This window comes from Ursus arctos, unplaced genomic scaffold, assembly GCF_023065955.2.
Source record: "Ursus arctos isolate Adak ecotype North America unplaced genomic scaffold, UrsArc2.0 scaffold_1, whole genome shotgun sequence".
Lineage (NCBI taxonomy): Eukaryota > Metazoa > Chordata > Mammalia > Carnivora > Ursidae > Ursus > Ursus arctos.
The window spans coordinates 103,328,993-103,352,753 of NW_026622763.1; the positions used below are offsets into that span (position 1 = coordinate 103,328,993).

Here is a 23,761-nt window from a genome sequence, read left to right on the forward strand (position 1 = left end):
AGGTGTTACTGCTCACTGACCGCTTGGTCATGTCTGCACGGTTACCGCGGACCACTCAGGGTTTCTACAGGGCGTGGCTTAAAGATGGCAGGTAGCTTCATCTTTAGGTAGTCCCTGAGTTTATACTGATTTCATTCGACGGGTTTCCAAAGTCAGTTTTTATTATCTTACTCCTCTTATAGACCTTTTGCTACAGAGATCTGTGTCCCTGGTCACCATGGCTTTTTCCTTCACCCCGGTGTGGATTCCCTTGTACAGATCTCTGTTGGAACACCTGGACTCAGCTTCCAGAGGCACACGGGTAAGTTGTTGTTCTTTTAAGGGTGCTGTTTCGTACAACAATGGACTGTTTGCCTTGTTTCCTGTTAATCGATTCTCTGCATGCTGCTCGCAGCTCAGTTTTTCCAAACTAATCATTGGAAAGAGGTAGCATCGGTGAGCTGAAACTAGCATGCTCTTCCCATCAAAAAAAATAATCAAAAACAACTAACCAGAGTACCGTGTTGTGGGACTATCCTGGTTCTACTACTGATTCATACTACTCATCAGTGTTGCTAGATGGTTTCTACGAAGCTCCAAATGTGCTTTTTTGTTTTAGGGCCTGGAGCAATTGCAGCCAACAAAATTTGCATATAGACATAGAAGTCCATATGTATACTTATATACATACATGTATTCACATATGCATGCATACACGCTTTACTTTTCATTTCTTCCTTTTACATTTCATTTTACTTTTTGCATTTCCTCATGTGCTTACTGGCTGCTCACGTTTCTTGTTGAATGATTCGGCCGGTTCAGGACATGTGTGGCCTTCGTCTGCAGAGACATCATCTGAGCTACGGCTAACCGGCCAAAGAAGCATGAGTTCCACCCAGAGCCTCCGGTGATACGTCACTAAAGCAAGAAACTTGGACCAGAGAATCTTCAGGTCTTTGCAGGCTCTCAGTATTTGTGGCTCCAGAATTTACTTCCCAAGAAATAAGTCCCAAGAAGGGAAACTTCAGATCACCGTGAGAGAAGGAAATAGGAGGACCCCACTCATTTGGGGGGCCATGGAAGTCTCCCTCTGAGGACAGATGTGAACATAAGTAGAAATGGCCAATTGCAGTGTGGGGGTGCCTGGGTGGCTCAGTTGGTTAAGCATCTGCCTTCAGCTCAGGTCATAATCCCAGGGTCCTGGGATCAAGCCCCGCATTGGGCTCCCCACTCAGTGGGGAGCCCGCTTTTCCCTCTCCCTCTGCAGCGTCCCCTGCGTATCCTCTCTCTCTCTCTTTCTCAATCTGTCTCTCTGTCAAAGAAAGAAATAAAATCTTAAAAACAAAGAAAGAAAGAAAGAAATGGCCAACTGCGGTATAGACCAACAGGGGAGAAAAGGCGGTGACAAAGAACGAAATAGATCTGGTGACCCCTGTTACACATGGAAAGGCAGTCTCCATTCGGGACCACTGTGATTAGCACAGAGATTACCATGATGGGGTTTGGCGGTGGGAGAGAGATTGGGCTCTTCTCCAAATACAGCATGGGCAAGTGGGGATTTATAGCCAAGGAGCAGGGTGGGGATCAGTGGATAGGAAATTACTAAGAGGAAGCATCAGGAGTACATGGGGGCTCTGGTGAAGCCCACCTACTGATTCTTGCTGGAGACAGGCCAGAGCGACCAGATACCACCTGGGGCTGGTGGTGGATGAGGACCCTGATCAGATATCCAGGGCAGTGGTTCTGGTCAACCTTCCTAAGCAGAGTTCTTGCTAAAACTAGGTTTTTTTGTTTTTGTTTTTGTTTTTAAAGATTTTATTTATTTATTTGACAGAGATAGAGACAGCCAGCGAGAGAGGGAACACAAGCAGGGGGAGTGGGAGAGGAAGAAGCAGGCTCCTAGCGGAGGAGCCTGATGTGGGGCTCAACCCCACAACGCCGGGATCACGCCCTGAGCCGAAGGCAGATGCTTAACGACTGAGCCACCCAGGCGCCCCGCTAAAACTAGGTTTTACAAGGCAGTGCACAGATAGGTTCAGGACCTGACTGAAGTTTGGTCAAGCAAAGAATCTTTGTCAGGGGTGGCACGGACGTTTGCGATTAAATGATTAAATTAATCAAATTGGCTTTAAATTAAATTAAGTGACTAAGTCTAAGGTTAGGCATGGCAGACGTGAGGACATCTGAACCAGCCTCTGAGAAAGAGGAGGAGAAGCTGGAGTGCCCTGTTGTTCCCGGTATCCATTCTCTTTGCCATGTAAGTTCTCAGTGTCCTCCTGCTGGGGGCAAGGCAACTTCCCCATGCCTTCACAATGGGCCCAACCACGTGATTTGCATTGGCCAATGGGATGTTAGCAGACTGGACGCAGCAGGCATAGATGCCTCTACTTGCATCTGTGCTTCTGCTGTCATCCAAGGAGATACATGACCAAGGGGCCCTGCTGCTCTTGGAAGGAGGATGACAGACATGTGGAGCAGAGTCACCTCCAGCCACGCCGAGCCTAGACTAGCTGACCCCCAGCCCTCTCACAGGCTCAGGAGCTAAATAAACACCTCTCGCCCTATGCTGTAGTTGATGGTATTCAAAATTAAGGCTACAGTCACCCGATACATGGCAGACTTGGGCTTGAGTGGAGCTAATGCTGACCTCCAGGGCACTTCAAGCCATACTGCAGGACATATTCCAGGGAGTTCCAACACTGGGTAGAAGCCAGGCACCGACTTGGGGTATAGGCAAGGAAGTCCAGTGGGACCCTAGGAAAAGGGAACTGGTACGGTGCAGAAAGTCCATCAAGATCTGGGCGGGGGGTATTTCAGTCGGTTGAGTGTCTGCCTTTGGCTCAGGTCATGATCCCAGGGTGCTGGGATCAGGGTCACATCGGGCTCCCTGCTCAGTTGGGATCCGGCTTCTCCCTCACCCTCTGCTCCTCCCTGTCCTGCTCCCGCTCTCCCTCTCTCTCAAATAAATAAATAAATCTAAAAAAAAAAAAAAATCCAGGCAAGGGGAACAGGAATCAGCGAAACCAACTTAACAAAGAAACAGGAGTAAATCCAGGAACCATGTGGGAAACCTGTTGCCTCCACTGGAATAGAACAGAAGGCATTGAAGGAAGACCAGAAAGAAATTCATGGTCTGTGTGTGCCCTGGGGAAGAGCCTCACAGCCCGGGGGGGGGGGGGGGGAATCATGTGCATTGGGCCAACACTGATTCAAATCATACTACCCTTTGGGGCCGAAGTACACCCAGCACCTCCAAGGATGGATCAGGCCCTTTGTGGGACCCAGCCTCCAAGTGAGATCTTCAGGTCCTGAGACGTGGCTGGGGGCAGAGCAGATGGAAATGACTATATTTTACATGCTTATGGCACTGTCACATATAGGACCTCCTTAACCTTCCCCATCATCCTAGCTGTAGGTACTGACACCCACATCTCATGAATCAGGACGTGAGTTTCACATAAACCAAATGATTTTACTCCAGGTCATGCAAACAGGAAGAGGCAGAACCACGTTCCAAACCCATCACTTCTGAATTCTGCCCTCTTAAGGGAGAGCTTATGCCCATACATATCTCTGTTCTCCTGGCTGTTACTTTTTTTTTTTTTTTTTAATTTTAGCCATTAAGACTATGCAGGAAGCTCCTTTTATTTGGGTTCCATGCTCACAAAGTAACTGTCTGTTGGTATTTTGCTTTCGCCTGTAGACTCATTGGTAGGATGACCATAAACGTATCCAACTTAATGAAGTTTATTCTGTGTTCCTCCCTGTGAATTTGTAGGTTGGCCATCTTGGGCACACTCTAGATTTTGCAAATGTTGGCTAGAATGAGGCTTTGTAGCTCTGGGTATACTGACCAACTGAGATTCTGGACAGGGAGGGGACCTCAAACTTGGGGACCCACCCAAGTGCTGCTTCTCAGCTGGATTTGGGGTGACCTTCCTAGACAGCACTGCTCAGCCTTCATATCTTTCTTTCAACTGCAGAACACAATGGTGAGACTGGGCTGGTGGCCGTACTTTGGGAGGGTATGTTCTTAAATTCCACGTTGTCTTCTCAGGTTAATAGCTCCACACTTTTGTGACAAATTCATACTTTCTGCTGTCATTAGCTCCCAATGCAAAGGGCAAAAATCAAACCATAGGATGCTAATAGAGTTTTTTTAAAAAGTAATCCGTTATACTGCAATTACAAATCTCCGGGCCGAAATGCCGAGGTTCCCGTGTGTGGCAGCCGGGTGCTGTCTGCATGGTTGTGACAGGCTTGGCGTCCTCGCGCCCATGCTCAGGGGGACTCCTGTCGGTGCAGCAGATGACACACTTGTTTTGTCTGGAACACACTCTGAAGTATAAATTTTCTGCTCAAAAACATGTTTTAATAGGTTTGGTTTTATTTTGTTGGCTACTAATTCAAACACTTGCACTGCTTTCATAGTCAGTGATTAATTGCAGGGTCCTATTCATGTGGGAATTACTCAAGGCTCCTCTCAAAGCTCCGTGGCATTAATCAGCGTGACTCACCTTTCCTCAATTCCAGAGCTAATAACAGGGATTATCCAGTCGGTGCTTCAGGAAATGAGTGAGAGTGAAGTAAGCTGGAAAGCTCCTTCTACTTCTCTTCTTTTGAGTTTGAAATGAAAGCTTTTCCTAAGCATTTTTTTTGTTTTGTTTTCTGTTTTTGTTTTTGCAGAAGGAGACTATTATATTTGCTTTTCTTTTGGAAAAACTTTTGGACGAAGTATAATATATAGAAGAAAGCATAAATAAATAATAAGTATTTAGCCTGATAGATTCTAGCAGCATAAGCCCACTGGTGTCTCCAGCACCCAGAGCAGGAATCAGAACATTGTTAACACCCTAGAAGCCCCTGTGCCCCTGACTTCCTTTTTTGAGATATCATTACAACATGATTTTTTTAATACATACACATTGTGAAATGATTACCACAATCAAGCTAATTAACGTATCTATCACCTCACAATGTATGTGTGAGAGAAAACACTTATAATCTACTCTCTTAGTATATTTCAAATACATGATGCAGTCTTACTAAGTCTAGTGACCACCCTGTTCATCAGATCTTCAGAGCGTACTTACCCTGCGTAACCGAAACTTTGTACCCGTGACCAACAAACATCTCCGCATGTCCCACTCCTCCGGCCCCTGGCAACCACCATTCTAATCTCTGCTTCTGTGAATTAGATGTTTTTGGTTTTTGTTTTTCTTGGGGGTGGGGGACGGACAAAAGGAGAGGGAGAGAGAGAATTCCAAGCAGAGTCCGTGCCCAGTGCAGAGCCCAATGTGGGGCTCTATCTCACACCCTGCGATCATGACCTGAGCCAAAACCAAAAGTCGGACACTCAACCGACTGAGCCACCCAGGCGCCCCAGAGAGTCAGACATTGTAAGATCTGCAGAACGAGATCATGGAGTATTTGTTTTTCTGTGCCTGGTTTATCTCATTGAGCATAATGTCCTCTAGGTTCATCTATGCTGTCACTAATGACAGAATGTCCTTCTTTTTAAAGGCTGATTAATATTCACACACACACACACACACACACACACACACACACACACACACACACCTGTACCTCACATTTTATTTATCTGTTCATCCAGTGATGGACACTTAGGTTATTTCCATGTCTTGGATATTGTGAATAATGTTACAATAAACATGGGGGTGCAGATATCTCTTTGAGATATTGATTTCATTTCCTTTGGATATACACCCAGAGGTGGGATTGCTGGATCACGTGCTCCCTGATTTCTAACTCCTTAAAGAGTTTTTTGCCTTGATCTTTACATTAATGGAATCAGACTCTATACTCATTTGTCTGCTTTCTTTTTTTCCACACAGTTAGGATTGTGAGTTTCATCCGTGTTATTAAGTTAAGCAACTATTTTTCATTTTCATTGCTGTAGAGCAATCCATTTCAAATCACAACTTATTTATTCTACTGCTAATTCTATCCCTGGTGACCGATGACGGTATCTCAATGCAAGTGTTTATCAGCCATGTATCGAATGACTGAAGTCCTTTTTCTATCAAGTCTCCTTTTTTTGACTTCTAAAATTTTATTTTGTTGTCTACAAATTTTTAAATTTTTGTTTTAGCTTTTAATCGACAGAGAAGTTACAAGAAGTAGCTAATGAATACTCATATCTCTTTTCGTCTAGATTCATCAAGTATTAACCATTTGCCATATTTGCTTTATCCATCTACTTATTTGTGTATGTGTCTATCTACCCGTTTATCAATGTTTTCGTGACTCATTTGAGGGTAAGCTATAGAAGCCGTAACCCTCTGTGTCTAAATACTTATGGAGGGATGCCTTCAGCACAAGGACATTTTCTTTCAAAACCACAATATTACTAACAAATTGGATGAATGCAGCATTTTTATATTGCTATGACATGACAGGTAGTCTATGTTAGAAATTCAGCGGTTGTCCCCCTGTGTCAGTGATAGCATTATCCCCGATCCCGGACCACACACTGCACTAATCGTCACAGATCTGTAGACTTCTTTGATCAAAGTAGGTTCTTAATCTGTGTTTTTCATGGTGTTGACATTCTTGAAGAATACAGACAAGTCATCTTGCAGAGTGTGCTTTAGTGTGGACATTTCCGGCTGCTTCCTCAGGATTAAGTCTGGGTTTTTATTCCTCTCAGGAGATTTCATCATTGATGCTGTGTCCTCACCGCATCGTTTCCAGAGGTCATAATGTCACTTGATCACTCAAATAAAGTGATTTATACCCAATTTCTTTTTTTAGAAGATTTTATATATTTCTTTGAGAGAGAGAGTGCAAGAAAGCACAAGCAGGGGAAGGGGCAGAGGGAGAGGGGAAGAGAGAAGCAGACTGTCCTCTGAGGGGAGAGCCCGATGCGGGACTCGATCCCAAGGTGCTGAGATCATGACCTGAGCTGAAGGCAGACACAACTGACTGAGCCACCCAGGCGCCCCTCTACCCAATTTCTCCACTATAAAGTTACCTTTTCCTCCTATGTAATTGATACCTATTTTGTGGAGAGATGATACCATGTTGATACCAGGTTTCCCAACAAACATTCACCCAAATTGTCGTCTGAAATAATTACCACTGCGGTAGTCGCAAAATGGTGACTTTCCAACTCCATGATGCCTTCTACACTCGTTAGCTGGCGTCTTGTTGTTAAAAAGAAGGAGCCTTCGCTTCTTTCCTTCGCGTTTTATTCATCTGTGTTTATTACCACCTGGTGGACTCCTGTGTTCGTTTAATCTTTTAGAGAATCAACTCACCCTAAAGTTAAGCAGTGGAAAATCTTTCATGCCAGTTGGGACGTGTTATGCCTGGGATCGGTCTTTGAACACTTCCTTGCTTTATGGCACAAGATATTCCAGGTTGATCACTAGAGTCATTTGATGAACACATTATCTAAATGAAGTCCTTTAGGGTCGTCACTGTCTGTATTCCGATTAGGAAATCTTTGCTTCGCTCAATATCATGAAATGTTTTTCCCATGATTTCTTCTATAGGCTTTAATATTTTACCTTTCATGCTTGGATGGAATAAGGAGAAGAAACAGACCTTGAGGATGAAATGAGGCACTATCGATGACGTAGGGTCAGCAGGCGTACACTGAAACTGTCCTGGGGAAACTGCGACCATGCCCAGTGGGACCTCTAAGGCCCACTGATGACATGCATTTCTTGCTGGCCACCTCCCGGCCTCGGTGCCTACAGGTCTCCCCATCACGCTGATGTCCTTGCTCTTCCTCAAACCCGTCGAACACTCCTGCATCTTTGACGTGTGCTGTCGCCTCCACCTGAACTCAGCTCTCCCCAACTTCTGTGGGTTCCGTCGACTCTCCATTGTGGCCTCTGCTCAAAGTCACCTCCTCAGAAACCCAATCCAGAAGAGATCTGCCCTATGCCCTCGGTCACTCTCACCCTCTTAACTTGCATCCTTTTCTTTGTGGCCTTTAGCACCGCCTGATGTCGGCTGACACTGGCTCACAAGCTCCAGGAGAGCTGGGACACATTCTCTTCATTTACTGTGGTGGCCTGTCACGGTCCTGACAGTGTCTGCCACCCAGCAGGATGCAATCAACATCCACCAAATTCATGAATGAGTGAGTGTTTTTCGCTGCCATGTCTTCACAGTCAATGGATCTGCTCTTTCCCACCATGCTTTTTTTTTTTTAATGTTTATTTGCTTCTTTTATCTGCATGTTTTCCTGGGGAAAAAAAGTTAGAATCCCCATTCCCAAATTCTAAAATAAACAAAACCCCTCTCTATTTGGGTTATTTTTGTAATTGTCTACACTTAAAAATTAATTTGGAGGAAAATGCCATTTTTACCGTGGTCTGCCTTAACAGGGTGCGGAATCCCCATTCTTCCTTCCCTTCTTCAAGGTTCTCTTACGGTTCTCAGTGTGGCTTTCTTTTAGTCTTCAAGATGATTTCGAGGTATTTTGTGGGATATTTTGTGTTACTATTGTGAATGGGATCCTTCTGCTACTATGTCTTCTTCCTTGGGATTTTGGGTATGCAAGAAAACTTCCGGTGTTGATTTTGTCCACATGCTTGGGTGACTTCCTTGCGGACACGTGCTTCACTGTCGTGCACTTGGGCATGTGAGGGGTGTGGCTGATAGAATTGTAACAGCAGTAAGCATAGCAATAACCATAGCCATAACCATACCAATCACATGACCACAGGGAGCCTAACACGGTCTCCAACACCGACAACACCTGGAGCCTAGCACGGGGCCCGCGATGAGTATTTGTTGGATAAATGAATAAATTAGCAGCCATTGTCATAATCCCCATTCCTGCCCCCCTCAAGTTTCACTGAGTGCCCCAAGTGAATCACTGACTCCAATGACAACCATTTTTAGAATAACTAACCTTAATCTGTGAGGCAAGAATTCTTTCTGTTCCAGTTTTCAGAGAGTTATATCTGAAAAAGGAATAGAAATGTATGAAAGCATTTGCAACACTTTTGAGATGCTTATATATCTTTCTTTTCAAAAATATCAATATAATGTATTATTGAAACACTATAACATCTTTCCATTCCTGGGTATAAATTCTGTATTTCTGTGTATGCGTATGTTCAGATTTAGTACATAGGGGTGTGGTAGGATTTATTTAGGGTCTTTACATTCTGATTAAATCTGAGACTGATTTGCGACTGCCGTACCTGTGCTGTGCAAGTCACAGGGAGAAATCGGGCTTAGGTTAGCATTGCAAAAACGCATTTTCTATTACGTCGTCAATGCAATTTGCTTAAAAAGATACCTGAAATCAGAGCTTTAAGGAATAATTATTTGAAAGCTTCTGCAGTATTTTTCAGTTATTGGCCCTATTATTTAAAAGCCTCTATTATTTTAAAATTATTTATTTATTTATTTATACTTTTTTAAAAATTTTATTTTATTTTTTTATTTTTATTTTTTTAATATTTTTTTATTATATTCTGTTAGTCACCATACAGTGCATCCCTGGTTTCCGATGTAAAGTTCGATGATTCATTAGTTGCGTACAACACCCAGTGCACCATGCAATACGTACCCTCCTTACTACTCATCACCAGTCTATCCCATTCCCCCACCCCCTCCCCTCTGAAGCCCTCAGTTTGTTTCTCAGAGTCCATAGTCTCTCATGCACGAAATATTTCTCTTTATCGACATTTTCAATTTACTACTACGCAGTTTCATGAAGTAGACTAGTATCTCTAAGAAATGATGCCATATCCTTTTTTATAACAACTTACAAATTTCTAATTTTATTTCTTTGCATTTTGGAACTTTAAAAATTAGATTTTACAAAGGTTTGCCTAGTTTACTAATTAGGAAAGGAAGCAACTTTTAGCTGTGTTTATGGATTCTATCCTTTTTGCCAATTCATTTCTGCCATATTTCTGTTATTCCTCTCCCCAGGTTTCTTTAGGACTAATTTTATTTAAAAACAAAATTTAAAAAATGAAGCCTGAGGTGAATATTAGTATATGTACATTCTGTTATTCTTTTTTAAGAAGTGTACCTTTCTTTCCGATGACCCTATTGGAGGTGGTGTGTGTGTTTTGAAATGGTGATCTCACTTCTATTCTCATCTGAGTAACTGACTATTGTATATTTCGTTTACTTCTAAATCCTACCAGTTTTTAGACACGTAGTTTGCATTTTTATTTATTTTTAAATTTCGAAGTGATTTTGGTGCTTTCTTTTGAACCCATTTATTAATGTGTAAGTTTGTTGTATTGTGGCAAAAAAAATGTGTTCTGTGCAATTTCTAGTTTGAGGAATGTATCAGATCTGTCAAGGTAAGCATGTAACCAATTTTTAAAATTTTCATGGACACGAAAGAAGGAAGAAAGCTTATTTATTTTAGGAAAAATTACAACATAACTATACGTTTCGCCTTATTAATTACATTGATCAAGTTCCCTACATTCACATTAATTTTTGTGTGTTTTCTCTCTCTTGGAATGATCATATTGCTTTAAAATCTTGTCACCACTTTTCTGTTTAATGTTCTTTGCGATTATAATAATTTTTGCCTTATCAGTGTTGAGTCAGTGTATATATAAATCTCTAACACCATTACCCCTTACATTGGATTGGTTTTGTGTCCACTAAAGATGGCTCTATTTGCCCCATTAAATAATGTTTGCTTGAAATTCAATTTCTCTGCAATTCTATTTCTTTTTCTTTATGTGCTAACATTCACATGTTGTGTATTTGCTCATCCTTTTATTTTTATCTCCCTGTTTTCTCCCCTTGGGGATATATTTTTGTAAATAGCACGTCAGGGAGAATCTTGGTGTTTTAGTAAGTGGGTTAATCCATTTCTTGTCCTGCTATGCTTTTGTGTTTTGTGCTCTCAGCCTGAAAGCTCCCTGACACTCCATTTCTCATCTGCCCTTTGCCTTGGAGAAATGCGTTTAGCTTGCTCTTATCTTCTGAAATGGTTTTGAACTTTGACATTCTAAATGTAATCCTATCAGAGCAATGCTTTCCCATGTGTTCGGAGAACACAGTGGCAGAACACGGGCCCTGTGAGATGCTCTGTGGGAAAAAGATCTGTGGTCAAACCTCATGAGGAAGCAGACATACTGTGTACCTCCTAAGACAGTCTTAAAGCACAGCAGCGCAGAAAATGCTCTGACAAGTCCTGCAGTACACGTCTTTTCCTTTTTCCTGAGTTACTTTTTTAGGAGGGCTTATACCACTATCACAGCCTGAAGCCCTCAAGAGGATACATTCCCAAATGTTCGTCAAGTATGAATTTCTGAGCCTGTCCTGGTATAGTAGGGAGATTTTCAGTATTGATATGTTTCTCTCCCTGTACCTCTTCTGTCCTAAGACTCAGCCATGTGGCCTGATGTCCCTAAGAAGAGGATGGTGAGCACTCCGGAGCAAAGAGGTTGACAGAGGAGGGAAGGAGATGCATTTGACTTGGAGGAGGTCCCCATGGGGAATGAAGGAGTGGAGAACCTTCAAAATGGAAGGGAAGAGGAAGAGGGAACAGGGACGAGGGTAAAGAGATGAAAGCCAGAATCCTGACTCCCTCTCGGGTTGAGCTCTCTAGGGATAGAAAAGGACAACAACCCTAGAAAAAACAAGAAAGGCGAAACCAGGGGGCTCTTAGTACCACTTTCTGCTTGGAACTCAGTTGGTCTGTGTTGTCACGCCAGCCAGGGGCAGAGACTGTGCGCCCAGTGGTCCAAAGCCATCTGGAAGAAGGAAGTTGGGATTTCTGGAAAGTTCCATAGGGACATGGGGGCTGCTCCTGTTGCCAAGGCTGCTGGAGGTGCCTTAGACCCCGAGGACCCGCAGCTCCAGTGAGAACCAATGTGGGGCCAGGGAATCCTGGCTGTGCCCAGGAAGCCTCAGGCTTTCACAGCAGGGCCAGTAGGGCACAAACAGAACCAGGACATCGCTCAGAGGTTTTAGAGGGACTCAAGCCTTGGTCAGAATTCCTTCTGGAAACATAGGGCACACTCGAGTTAGGATATCTGATGTAGATCTGAAACTAATGATGTACTATATGTTAGCTAATTGAATTTAAAGTTTTTTAAATGGGGGTATCCGATGTAGAGATAAAGGAGCTATCTCCAAAGTGTGTCTGAGGGCAAGGGACCATAGATGACAGTGAAGGGCCCTGAGCAAGGAGAGGGAGTGCTTCCTGAACCCAGAGACAAGGGAGAGCTGCATAGAGGGGGCTGCCTTCCAGGAGCTGAGACCATTAGTCCAGGGACAAGGCAGCCCCCAGGGACCCTGCAGGGAAGGAACCAGGGAAATACATTCCCTAGTCTCACACTCCTCCTCTCCACCTCCTGCTAACATCCCCATTTGCTGAACCCAACTGGTTGCCACAGTTCATGGAGACCTATGGATGGGGTCCATACGGGCCAGCTTTGCAGGGTCCAGAGCAGGGTGGGGAGGACAGGTGTGCACCTGGAGGACAACACCCAAGGACAGCACGTGTGGATTCATGCCCCTCCTGCACCCATGCTGGGAGGTGAAGTCCACTCTCTTCTCTTCCAAAGGCGAAACCTTGCTGGGAGGAGAGGCAAGAACAGCAAAGAAAGAGCCTGGCACACCCTTCATCAGAAAACTGGCATGCTTGGTCCAGCCCCCTTGCCCTGCCATCTCTCCGGTGCCAGAAGGGGGTCACATCCACAGGAGGCAGCGATGCAAAAGAGCGCTACGTGTGTTTGCACACGTGAGCAAAGTGTGCCACTATCAACCATGGTCCATGGGTACATGAACGTTTAGTATGAATCAGCTTTAAATATTTATTTGTTTTGGTGGCAGCAAGTTATTCTGATGAAAAACCTTTATTTTGTGGTTAATGCCTCAAAATGATTCTCATTTTCCTTGCACGAATCAGCATCCATTATTTACAACGCACAGATTGTCAAAGTGATGTCTTTGCATTTACTGCCCTTTAATCGTAGTTTTGTATGATTAGGAACCTTCTGGGAGCAGCCTCCAGAAGAACTGCTGACTCAAAGCCTGGGTCGACCTTCCAAGGATTCTCTGCATGGTGGAAGGCGTGGCCTGCATCTCTCTGTGACGCGTCAGCGTCAAGAGTCAGGACGTGACTGGACTTGCGGCCACCGCAACTTGAATGAGTTGGAAAAATATCTGTGTTCCAAGGGGCTTCTCCCTATCTTTGCTTCCAACCTGGGTGCGTCCCTCCATCGCCCAGGCTGGCTGGGAGCCACTGGGTTGGACCAAAACAGTCAGGACATCCGGCGAGGAGCTCACTGACCTGATCCATAGAAAGTTCAGAAGGTCGCTGGTCCTGGTTAGATCATCTGTGAGTGGCAGGAACCGATAACAGCCCCCAGAGTCACCTTCAGGACCACCACCGGTCCCCCCTCCCCTGGCTGCCCCACTCACTCTGTGGTACTGGATCCCCCCACCTGAGACTTCCTCGTGGAGTGGGCTTCAGCCTGAACAGGGATCCTCAGTGCTGGCTGCACATCGGAATCCCCTGGGGACTTGGAAAGTGCTGGTGCTTTGCCTCCACCTCCAGCCATCCAGTCAGCGGTGTGTGCACATCTGTGCTTTTTAGGGGGCTCAGGTGATTCTAATGTGCAGGTAGGCTAGGACTGAGAACCGTTAACCCCCTTCCTCCTCACCTGTCACTCACTTATCTCCCTAGAAGGAAGAGGAGCAGGGACTTCTGGGTGACTCCTGGGGAGTGATCTGGGCACTTCAGCCCAGCTCCTTCTCATTCTACTTTTTCTTTTTTCTTTAAATTTTATTTATTTATTTGACAGAGAGAGACAGCCAGCGAGAGAGGGAACACAGGCAGGGGGAGCGGGAGAGGAAGAAGCAGGCTCCCAGCGGAGGAGCCTGATGCGGGGCTCGATCCTATAATGCCAGGATCGTGCCCTGAGCCGAAGGCAGACGCTTAACCGCTGTGCCACCCAGGCGCCCCTCATTCTACTCCTTGACCCTGCTTGACTGCCTGCTGAATAACGTGTTCTGGTCTGCAGACTGCCCTGCAATCAGGGCTAGCCCCTAAAGGGGACATCCCGTGGGTGTCTAGCTCTGCTCATGGCCAGAAGGGCATCTGCTAATTCAATGGCAACGTATTAGGAGCCCACCTGGCTGAGATCTCAAGCCATATCTCCACTGGGCTTTGGCCATTGATATGTCTAATCTTCTCATCTCTTGCCTGGCATTTCTTTCTTCATCTCATTGTTCGAAACACAGACTGTGAAGGAAGGGGTGGTATATATCGACACCCTCTCCTCTAGGTTAAATCTGTCTGATTGGCATGTGCTCCTCCACATGTGCTCCTCCACTGGAATACTTGGAATATTTCAGGAATGTCTGTATTTGTAATAAATAATTATAGAAGCAAATCAAATTCATCCTCGTTATAATAAACACTTGCTGTGTATTCCTTTGTTTTTATTCTAGTTTCTAAGTTAGCCCTCTGGAGAATACAAATACGTATTTGGGGGGAAGAAACGAAGATGAATACAGAAAGGCAAATTAGGGCGGAGCCCTGGGGTCTTAGATGTGATTTTATGTGGCTCAGCGCTAAAATGGTCCATCTGGATTTGCTCAGAGTCTGGCCTGGCCATACCTCCACGCAGACCTTGTTGGAAGGGCACCTGATGTTGTGTCGTAGTGCTTGAAGTAGGTGCCCCCAACCCAGACCTCACCACGGACTCAGCACAGAGCCTGGCCTGGAACGCTGCCCTAACTCTAAACCAGAGCAAACATTACTGCATCAGACGGCATGCATTTTGCTTAGGCTTCTTGATTCATATAGAAGAAATGGCTGCTCGGGGAAAGTTACAGTAAATTATTTTCCCAGCAGAAAGATATGCAAGTTCTCCAGTCTTTGCTAACAAGGGATATGATTCTTCTTTATCCTTAGGCTTAGAAATGAAAAATACTATCCCTGTGGCTATTTTAGTCTTCTTTTTGTTGATTAACGGTGAGATTAAACCTCTATATATTTTTATTCTTTTTGAATTAAGTGTCTTCTTTGTTTTCTTCTTCAAGTATTTTTTCTAATTGATTTTAAGAGCTCTTTATATAGTAAAGCCCATGTGAATTGAAAATATTCCCCCTAGATTGCCATTTATCTTGGTTTTGGTTTTAGTGGTTTTTCACAAAAACGTCATAGTTTCTGTAATAATATATGTCACTACTTTTCTCTCCATTTGATACTGAAAACAAAACTCATCTCAACTCTCAATATTAATGAACAATTACATTCGGAAAGAATGACCAACACAGAAAAGTCATCAGCATACATGCAGAGATGCAGGAGGTCAAGAAAGGGCAAATAATCCGAGAAAATAGAGCAGCGATGTCTCTCTTCATGAAACAGACCTATTGCAAGAAATCAAACACTTCAGGAGGCCCTAACAAAAATCTTGAAGGACATTGAATTATTTAAAAGGAAACCTCCACTGAGGTCAGAAGAGATGGATTTCAGGTGGAAAACAGGATTGCAATATTTTTTATTATTTGAAGGCAGGTGGGGCTCAGTGGTTTGGCCACTGAAGAAAAATGAGTTGTTGAAGCAGAAAAACAGTTCAAGAGCTAAGAGCCAAAGAACAAGGAGATGTAGGTCCATTCGTTCATCCAACAAGCATCGGCGTACCCCTCGCGTGCCGGGCGATGTTTGGGGACTGAGACAAAGCGATGAGCAAAACAAAGTCCAAGGTGTCGTGGAACTTGTGCTCTTCCTCGGGAGACAGGTAATAGAATGCAAATGCGTGTAACAAGTGATCATGTGCGCTCTGGAGAAAAATACAGCGGGGAGACGGGGCCTGACTGGGGCGGAGACGACTCTTTAAAATAAGTCGTCAGAGAAGTTTTCTCTGGTTCAGTAACATTTAAGAAGGGGCTAGAATGAAAGTGAGGGAGGGGGTGCCTGGATGGTTCAGTTGGCTGAGCACCCGACTCTTGATTGCCACTCAGGTCATGATCTCGGGGTCATGGGATCGAGCCCCCAGTTGGTCTCCGTGCTCAGCAGGGAGTCTGCTTGAGATTCTCTCTCTTCTTCTCCTTTTACACCTCCTCCCCCTACTCTCTCTCTCATTTAAATAAATAAATGAATCTTTAAACACACACACAAAAGAAAGTAGGGAGCAAAGGATAGTTGTAAGAAAAGCATTCAGGCAAAGGGAGTAGCAAGTGCTAAGGCCCTGGGGATAGGACTGTGCGCGTTTCAAAGAACAACTGATTTGTTTCATCAGTTTGGAAGCACACGCAGATCTCTCTCTTTCATTTTTTCAAGGAATTACCTAGTTCTCAACTGCCCTTAGTGCTAGGAAGTCTACTGTCCCCCTCCCGAAGCTCCAGCCTATCTCCACACCCTGTCACAAAGCCCAAGAAGCATGGGGATCTATTTAGTCCACTGGAGTCCCCTGCCTCTCGTTGCTGGTGGGAAAGAAAGCTGAAGCATCTGAACAGGCCATGGCATTGCTTCTCTTGCCGCCACAAGGAGTCACGTTTGGAAATGTCCTGCACGTTCTAATGGTATCTAGCCAACGGGTGCTGCTGCCGCCTGCCATGTCCCAGCAAGGACCAAGGGGCGCCCCACCTTTGGGCTCCAAGCTCTCGTTCCCAGGGCCACGGTCAGGTGCTCAGTCTCTCTCCCCATGTAAAACCACTTTGTCAGTTTGGCTGGGTCCAGACAAACTTCTACCTTTGGCCACATGCTTTGTGACATCCATTGGGTGTAAAATGGCATAACGATGAGCCCTCCATGCAGAAATAAAAATGTAGGTTTAAAAACCAGTTGTATAGCTTCTGAAGACCCTCACCCACATGGAGGTTGGGACGTGGGGGTTGAAAGAGGGGGTTTTTGGAGGAGGCTGTCATGGCTGTAAGCATGACTCCCCATCCTCAAGGCTGGTTTGAGGGGTTTCGCCAGGGCCCCTTGGAGAGGTTGAGGCATGCTCCCTGCAGTTCGCAGACACAGTGAGCTGACACCTGACTTCCCAGAGTGAATATGAAAGGTGGGAGGAGCTGACCCGCTGCTGGTGGGTGAGTGGATGGAGAGGAGGGCAGCTGGAACTGATGTGTGCACCCAGTTTGCTGGGGTAAAGTGTTCAGGGGTGTTTCCATATTTGAGCCCACATGCTGCATCCCACAGTGCGAGATGTCGGGTCCTGTGATAGAGTGCGTCAGAGACAAACCTGAGGTCCTGGTGAGTTCCCAGTGGGGAGCATAAAGGGTCAAGAGGCTGGCTGGGATTTATCCATATTATGGGAACAACAGGTAAGAAACATCCAGGAATTGGGACAGGAATTCTCCAAAGAATCTAGAAATTGCCCCACAAGAAAACAGTCAATAAAGAAGGAACAGCCCCAGCCCCAGTGTAGCCACTGCCTGCAGGCCTGGGCAGGAAGGGGAAGCTGCATGTATCTGGATGAAACATAAACTTGAACCCCTACATGGTCTGGACATTCTAACCACCAGAAGGGAATGCATGTTGCCCAAGAATGGCCAGAAAACATGAGAGACTTCCTTGGTTTTCACTGGGGCAGAGAAAACCCAGTGCTACAGAATTCATATGAAGACAAGATTGCTTGACCCTTCTATGCGATGTGTCCTCTGGGATGATGTGCTGGTTATGTTTAGAATTGCAGGGAAGAACACAGGGATAAGCTAACATTGCATTTACCACCTTTCAAGCTCTGCCCTTAAGGCTTCCACGTGTACTAGGCCCCCACCTGCGCGTTCTAGTTGAGGCCCAGCTCTCAGTGCAATCCGGACTCCAACCCAGCAGTCCGCCTCCAGCTTGGGCCCCTGTCATCTACCCTGACTGCCCGCCTTGCTGAAATGGCCAGAGGAAAAGTGGATCCGGGCACCGGACCTTTTCTGGTCCCTGTGCCTGTAACCTAATCCCCCTGGGATTCTCCCCTCTCTTCATTCTAGGGTGACCCCCTTCCAGGGTCCTTCCAAGGACTTGGCAGGTGGGAAAATCAGATTTGCCCCATGAAGAGTTAAATTCGCTGCACGATCTCAGAGTAGAGATTTGCAAAGCCACGTGGAGAGAAACCCAGAATGGGTTTCGAGCCATTAAGGGAGGAACCAGACGCTCATTTGTCTAATTAACAGGTTTCAAGGTCACGCTCCTCTTTTCTCCATGAATGCATATCTCTTTTAAAAGTCATTAAAATAATATTTCATGGAAGAGGGTTTGATCACAAACACAGAATCTTGTACATCTGTGGTTTTCAACCACTAATGTGTCATTAGAGCGGCTCTAATGGTGGTTTCGGCACCAAAGTTTATGAGTTTTATTTTTATTGGCCAGAATTAGAATGTATTTAAGGTTACCCTTGTAAATTGTCACCATAGTTTTTTCTCGCATTCTGATACATGTTTCTAAGTGTGAGAGGAGGCAGTGGAACCGAGGGTTGTCCCGGGCCACCCTGGGGAAGGTTTTGTACGTGTGAGCCCCATCGGGCGTTTGTCTTGCTCTGGGGAAAGATGGAGACCCACCGTTAGAGGCCGATAAGTGATCGTCAGTTTGGATTGAACACCGAGTCCTGCCGTTTCTATTCAGAGCGGAAGCACAGAGATAACACAATGGATTCCTTTGAACCAAAACCTCACCCGGACGGGACAGCACGTGTGAACAGAGGGATAAATCACTGTTTGCTTATAAGCTTTTTCAGGAAAATCACCACTAAGGATCCTCTAAGTGGCACATCAAATGCTTGTTTTGTTAAAAGCTATTGATAATGATGAATCGGTCTTGGATAAAAGGTTTATAGTGGAGGTAATTTTATTGATTTGGGCCTGGCTGGCCTCTTGGAAGTACAACATTATTTTCAGTAAATCGATTGTGTCTGGTTTGGAAAGGCTTTGCACTACGTTTGCCTTAAATTATATTTAAATAATTGATCGCAATTTGTATTTGTTAATGACCTCTAACTGAACTGTCATTGACCTGTGTTGGGCCACAGAGATCAATTTGGTGGATGGCTCGTTCGTCTTCGTGACTTTTCTAAAATACTTGGTGTTATTCCACACTCGAAGTCTCCCCTAGCTGTTTAAGTCAGAAATCACGGATTCTGGGGTATTTCTGTAAATTAAAATGGAATTTCCATGGGGACAAATATGTTTCTACTGCCTTCACAGCCATAGAGAAAGATCCATGTACACGCATCATCCTCCCGCTTTGGGGTCAGACTGGAAACTCTAGGACAGGGAAGGAAAAGGAATTCCATGACTTCACGCGGTGCACACCCCCTTTCCTCTGCAATCCGGGGTCTGGTTTCATTAAGGACATCTACTGGTAGTCCTCTTCCTCCCTTCCGCCAGCATGCAAGCCTGGATGCCATCTTCGTCTTCAGATTCTTTCCCCGCCCCCAACTCTAACCACGTGTTGCAAAAATTCTCTTCAGGCTTCTTCTGGGCTGCAGAACTGAGACATCGCGCCCCATTCGACCAGCCCATTCCACTAGTCTGACTGAGATCCTGAAGGAAGGGGAGCTGGCAGGAATATAATGGGTGGCTGCCTATCTCTTGGCATCCTGAGAAACCCCAAAATTGGGTAGTGTTGTGTGCTCAGGTTCTCGGGAAATGGGACATCAAATCTAGAAACCCAGTTGTGCCCGAACCTGTACAGGGAGGGCGGCTGCTTGGCGGTCAGTTGCTTAGCCAGGGTTTCCCAAGAGCTCCCGACACTTCATCATTTGCAACAATTTGCCAGCATCCCTTCCCTCTTGTAGGGAACTGGCAAAATTAATGGGGTGGGGTTGGGGTATAAATAACTTTTTTGCTTCTTTAAAGCCTTGAAGGGGATCAGGCTATAGGAGATTCAAGTGAGTTACTTTGCCTTGAAATAGCAAAGTGAGTTTTCTGTAGGCAGCCTCGTGCATGGGGGCTCAAGGGGTCGAGTTAGAAGCTTGAATCTCAAGGATGAGAGTATTTTAGCTTCTTTGAGCTGCTGTTACAGGGGACCACAGACTGGGGGGCTTTAAACAACAAAAATGTATTGTCTCGCAGTTCTGGAGACTGGAAGCCTAAAACTAAGTGTTGGCAGGGCCAGACTCCTCTGAAACTTGCCTCTTTAGCTTCTGATGTCTGGCCAGCACTGTTGGGTGCTCTTCGGCTTGTAGACACGCCCCTCCAATCCCCTGTGTGTCTTCACACGTGCATGTCTGTCTCTGTGTCCAATTTTCTCCTTTTCATAAGGACACCAGTCATCACGGATTCACCCCCCCCCCAAATGACCTCATTTTAACTTAATTATCTTTGAAAAGACTATTTCTAAATGGGGTCACAATCTGAGGTACTGGGAGTTGGGACCTCAACATCATATCTTTTTTGGGAAAGGGACACAATTCAACCCATAACAAGGGGAAGATTGAAAAGAACGCTCTAGGGGTAGAGATCCAGAAGCAAGCCATTTGGTGGGGAAAGGGCAGAGAAGTTTTAGGAGTAGTGAAGTCTGACATTAAATTGGAAGGTATTCTTAGTTCTAATCTATAATCACACTTTGTTTTCCCCAAACTTTCAGTATGATTTGTGCACAGCAGCCTTGAGCTGGTGGAGCTTGGGGGAAGGATGGAGACGCAGGCGTGTCTGTGTTCAGGTGAGGGAGAGTAGCTGTTGTACTGTCTAACTGCTGGTTAGTAAATTGTCTGGGTCTTTCCCTAGATTATAGGGAGCACGGTCACAGGAGCAGGGCTCGCTATCTTGTTCATCACGCAGTACGATGCCTGGGCACTAGTAGGAATTCCACAGACACTTGCTGAGGACGTACGTGAACGAAGCTGCAGGAGGAGAGGATCTTTTGGGTTGAGAGCTGGGTCGATAGCATTCATTTGTACTGAGTGGTAATAGGGTTCCTGCTACTCTTTACCCACTACTCTCAGATCCCAGCCACAGCGCTGGTTTCCCTCCATCAATGGTGGGGACTCAAGTAATTTCATTTGGATATTAACAGAGAGGACCTCCGGAAGACTGAAGAACTCAGGAACAATCAATTTCCATGCTTGTAAATAATTATCTTCCTGATTTGACAGAGTGCCGTCGCGGAGATGGATAGCAGGCGGACCGCAGGGAGCCTTTCCCTTAGCAGGTGCTCAGTAAATATTTATTGAATTGAAGTAAGTAATGGGAAGGGAATACTTGTGAGGTCCAAGAAGGAGGGGGATATAATAGTTGAGGATCTAACTTCTATGGAAACTGAATTTCAAACATACCAGTGAAACCTCAGTGAAATATGTCAGTATCACCCTGGCATCTTAACCAATGGCTCGGCTTTTTTTTTTTTTTCTTTTTTAACAAACTTCCCTTTATGATCTTTAGGTCCTCCTCATTTGTATGCTGCCTAAGGAACTGAACACGAGACGCAGACTGATACCGTGACATTTGAATCTTACCTGTGACATTTTCCCGAAGCTCTGCATAGCCGTAATCCTGCCTCCGGGGTGGTGCTGCGGTTGGGGTGGGGCCGAGCATCGGTCGTGTGGTCCTGGCTCTCCGGTCGAGCTTAAATCTGCTCGCTCGACCGTTTACAGAGGATATTAAGAAATACTAGGGGCTGTGGAGGAAAGTGTGTCCCAAGCCCTGACATAAACCAGAGCTCGACCCAGTGAGGAAGACACTGAATGAATCACGTGTCAGAACATTTGAGTTCCAACATCTCCACTGGCTGTATGACCTTGAGCCAACTTGCCTCACTGCTCAGCAAGGTTGTTTAGACGACTAAATGAGAAATACATACACAAGTACTTTCAAAATGGAGGATACCAAGGACCTTCAAATGAATGTACTGGAAACTGTTTGCCTGCTAGCAAGCAGCATGCCTTATGCTGGGGAGGTGGGCCTTGGTCAGAAGTGCTCTGCTGGGGAGCGCTCCCTGGACAAACACTTGCTGATCCACTTTGGTGAGACATGAGGGGTCAGAGTCATCGGTCTGGCCTCTCACAAACCCGTCCTGTGATGTGTAGGCCCCACATCTGGCCGATTGCGGCACTTGGCTCATCCCTGTGGGCAGGCCGTCTCTGGCTATGGGTCTCCAACCAGGGCCTTCTCGCGAAGACTTCTGAAGGGCCTGCTGATCTTGGAGCAGGTGTCATGGAGGGAGTCTCTTTGTTTGTGGCTTTCTTATGTGGAGGTAAAAAGGGCCACATGGTGGTCTTCTGCCCCTTGAACTCCATGCTGGAATTAGATGACCCTTACTGGCAGGACCATGTCTCCTCTGACCTTGCATCTCTGATATTTTAGTTGGGATTGTTTCAGCACGATAGAAGCTCTTTTCTGTTCACCTAACAGTCGTGGGCAGGTGTTCAGTTTGGTGGGGTGGTTCAGGAACTCAAGCTGCCATGTTGTTTCTGACCCAGCCAACTGGGAGGGGGAAGGGCATGGAGGAGAGGACTGAGGGTCTCCAAAGCACAGGCCTGAAGAGAGACACTTTTTTCCATTTCCCACTGGCTAGAACCAGCCACATGGCCTCAGTCGCCACGAGGGGGCCACGGAAACGACTCAGAGAGAAGAAGAAATGGATTCTGCTGACAAGCTGTTTGCTACATCCAGGGTCAGGGTCTAGCAGAGAGTAAGTGCTTAGGGCATGCTTGTTGACGGAACAGGCCCAGTGAAGAATTTAACTAGTTTATGTGGTGATGGCCCCACCAGCAGGAACGTGGTCTTCAGAGAATCTGTCAAAAGTTGTTGATTTTCTGCCCATGGTTTTTACACATCTCCTCAGGCTAAACAACATTTCATTTAATGCTTATTGTCCTCACTGTGTCCAGGGCACTAAGCCACGTGCTAGAGAGCCCCTTTGAGTAACGTCAGGGTCCTGCCTGCAAGGTGCTTACGGCCTACGTAACTAAGGGCTCCCAGTGTCTGTGTATTAAACTGGCTACAGTCCCGCCAGAGATCCAGATACTACTCTATTCATAACCGGAGTTGTACCCTCTTCAGTGGATTTGTCTAAAATCCTTTAAACACTGAACCATATGTTGAAACCCTCGATGGACTATTAATCAAAATTTTGTTCTGGGCTCTGGAGCCCTGATTGAAAAATGCATCTGCGTAAGTAGCCTTTTTGGGAAAATTACACATCTTGCACTGAAGCAAGCAATCAAGTCTTCCCCACCCTTCGCAATGGAAAAGCAGAGATGGCAGCTTAGCCAAGTGAAAACCAGGCTGATTTTATTCTAATGAGACTGCAGGGCTAGCACAATTATAGACAAGTGTGCAAAGTTAGTGAGGTCTTTCTTTCTATTTTGGCGAGTAGTTATGTGAAAATACCCTTAGGCTTTCCTGCTGCCTTGTGAGGATCGGAAATGGCTCTCGGTGTATTTGAATGTAATCATGAATACATTTCACTGTATCAGCTTCCACTTTATAAAGGGAGCTGGATTCTCGGCGACAGGGAAGACAGGACATCTGAGAGCCAGGAGGAGCCAGGTGTAACCAGGCCGACAGCAGGGACAGTCTAGGGTGAGGCCATCTGGCACATCACCTCTCTATGCAGACACCTCTTCAGGTTAGCGACATGAGAGCCTAACGTGGACAGGACCCTCTAGCATGTGGAAGACAATTCCGGAATCTCCACTACTCTTACTCGGCTTTGCCAGGAATCAAGTTGATTCACGTTGATGCCTTTCCTGAATCCGTCTTAGGATTTACACCTGCCCTTCGGGCTGGTCAATGGTAGGGGCCGGTGCGGGGACAAGATCGGGCAATAGAAGACGACGGATTAGAGGCTGCTGAGGTTTCAAACTTGGAGTCTGTCAATAGGAATTTGTCGTGCCCTTTTGAAGTTGAGTGTTGT

General features: G+C 45.7%; 1 long non-coding RNA gene across 1 annotated transcript in view; it reads right to left on the reverse strand.

Annotated features, from left to right (window-relative positions):
* LOC130544552 (uncharacterized) overlaps positions 1 to 23,761 on the reverse strand; it is a 43,917-nt gene that overhangs the window by 11,689 nt on the left and 8,467 nt on the right. The window contains exon 2 of the long non-coding RNA XR_008960926.1: positions 8,873 to 8,924. This is a non-coding gene — a long non-coding RNA (uncharacterized LOC130544552). The remainder of the gene's footprint in view (positions 1 to 8,872; positions 8,925 to 23,761) is intronic.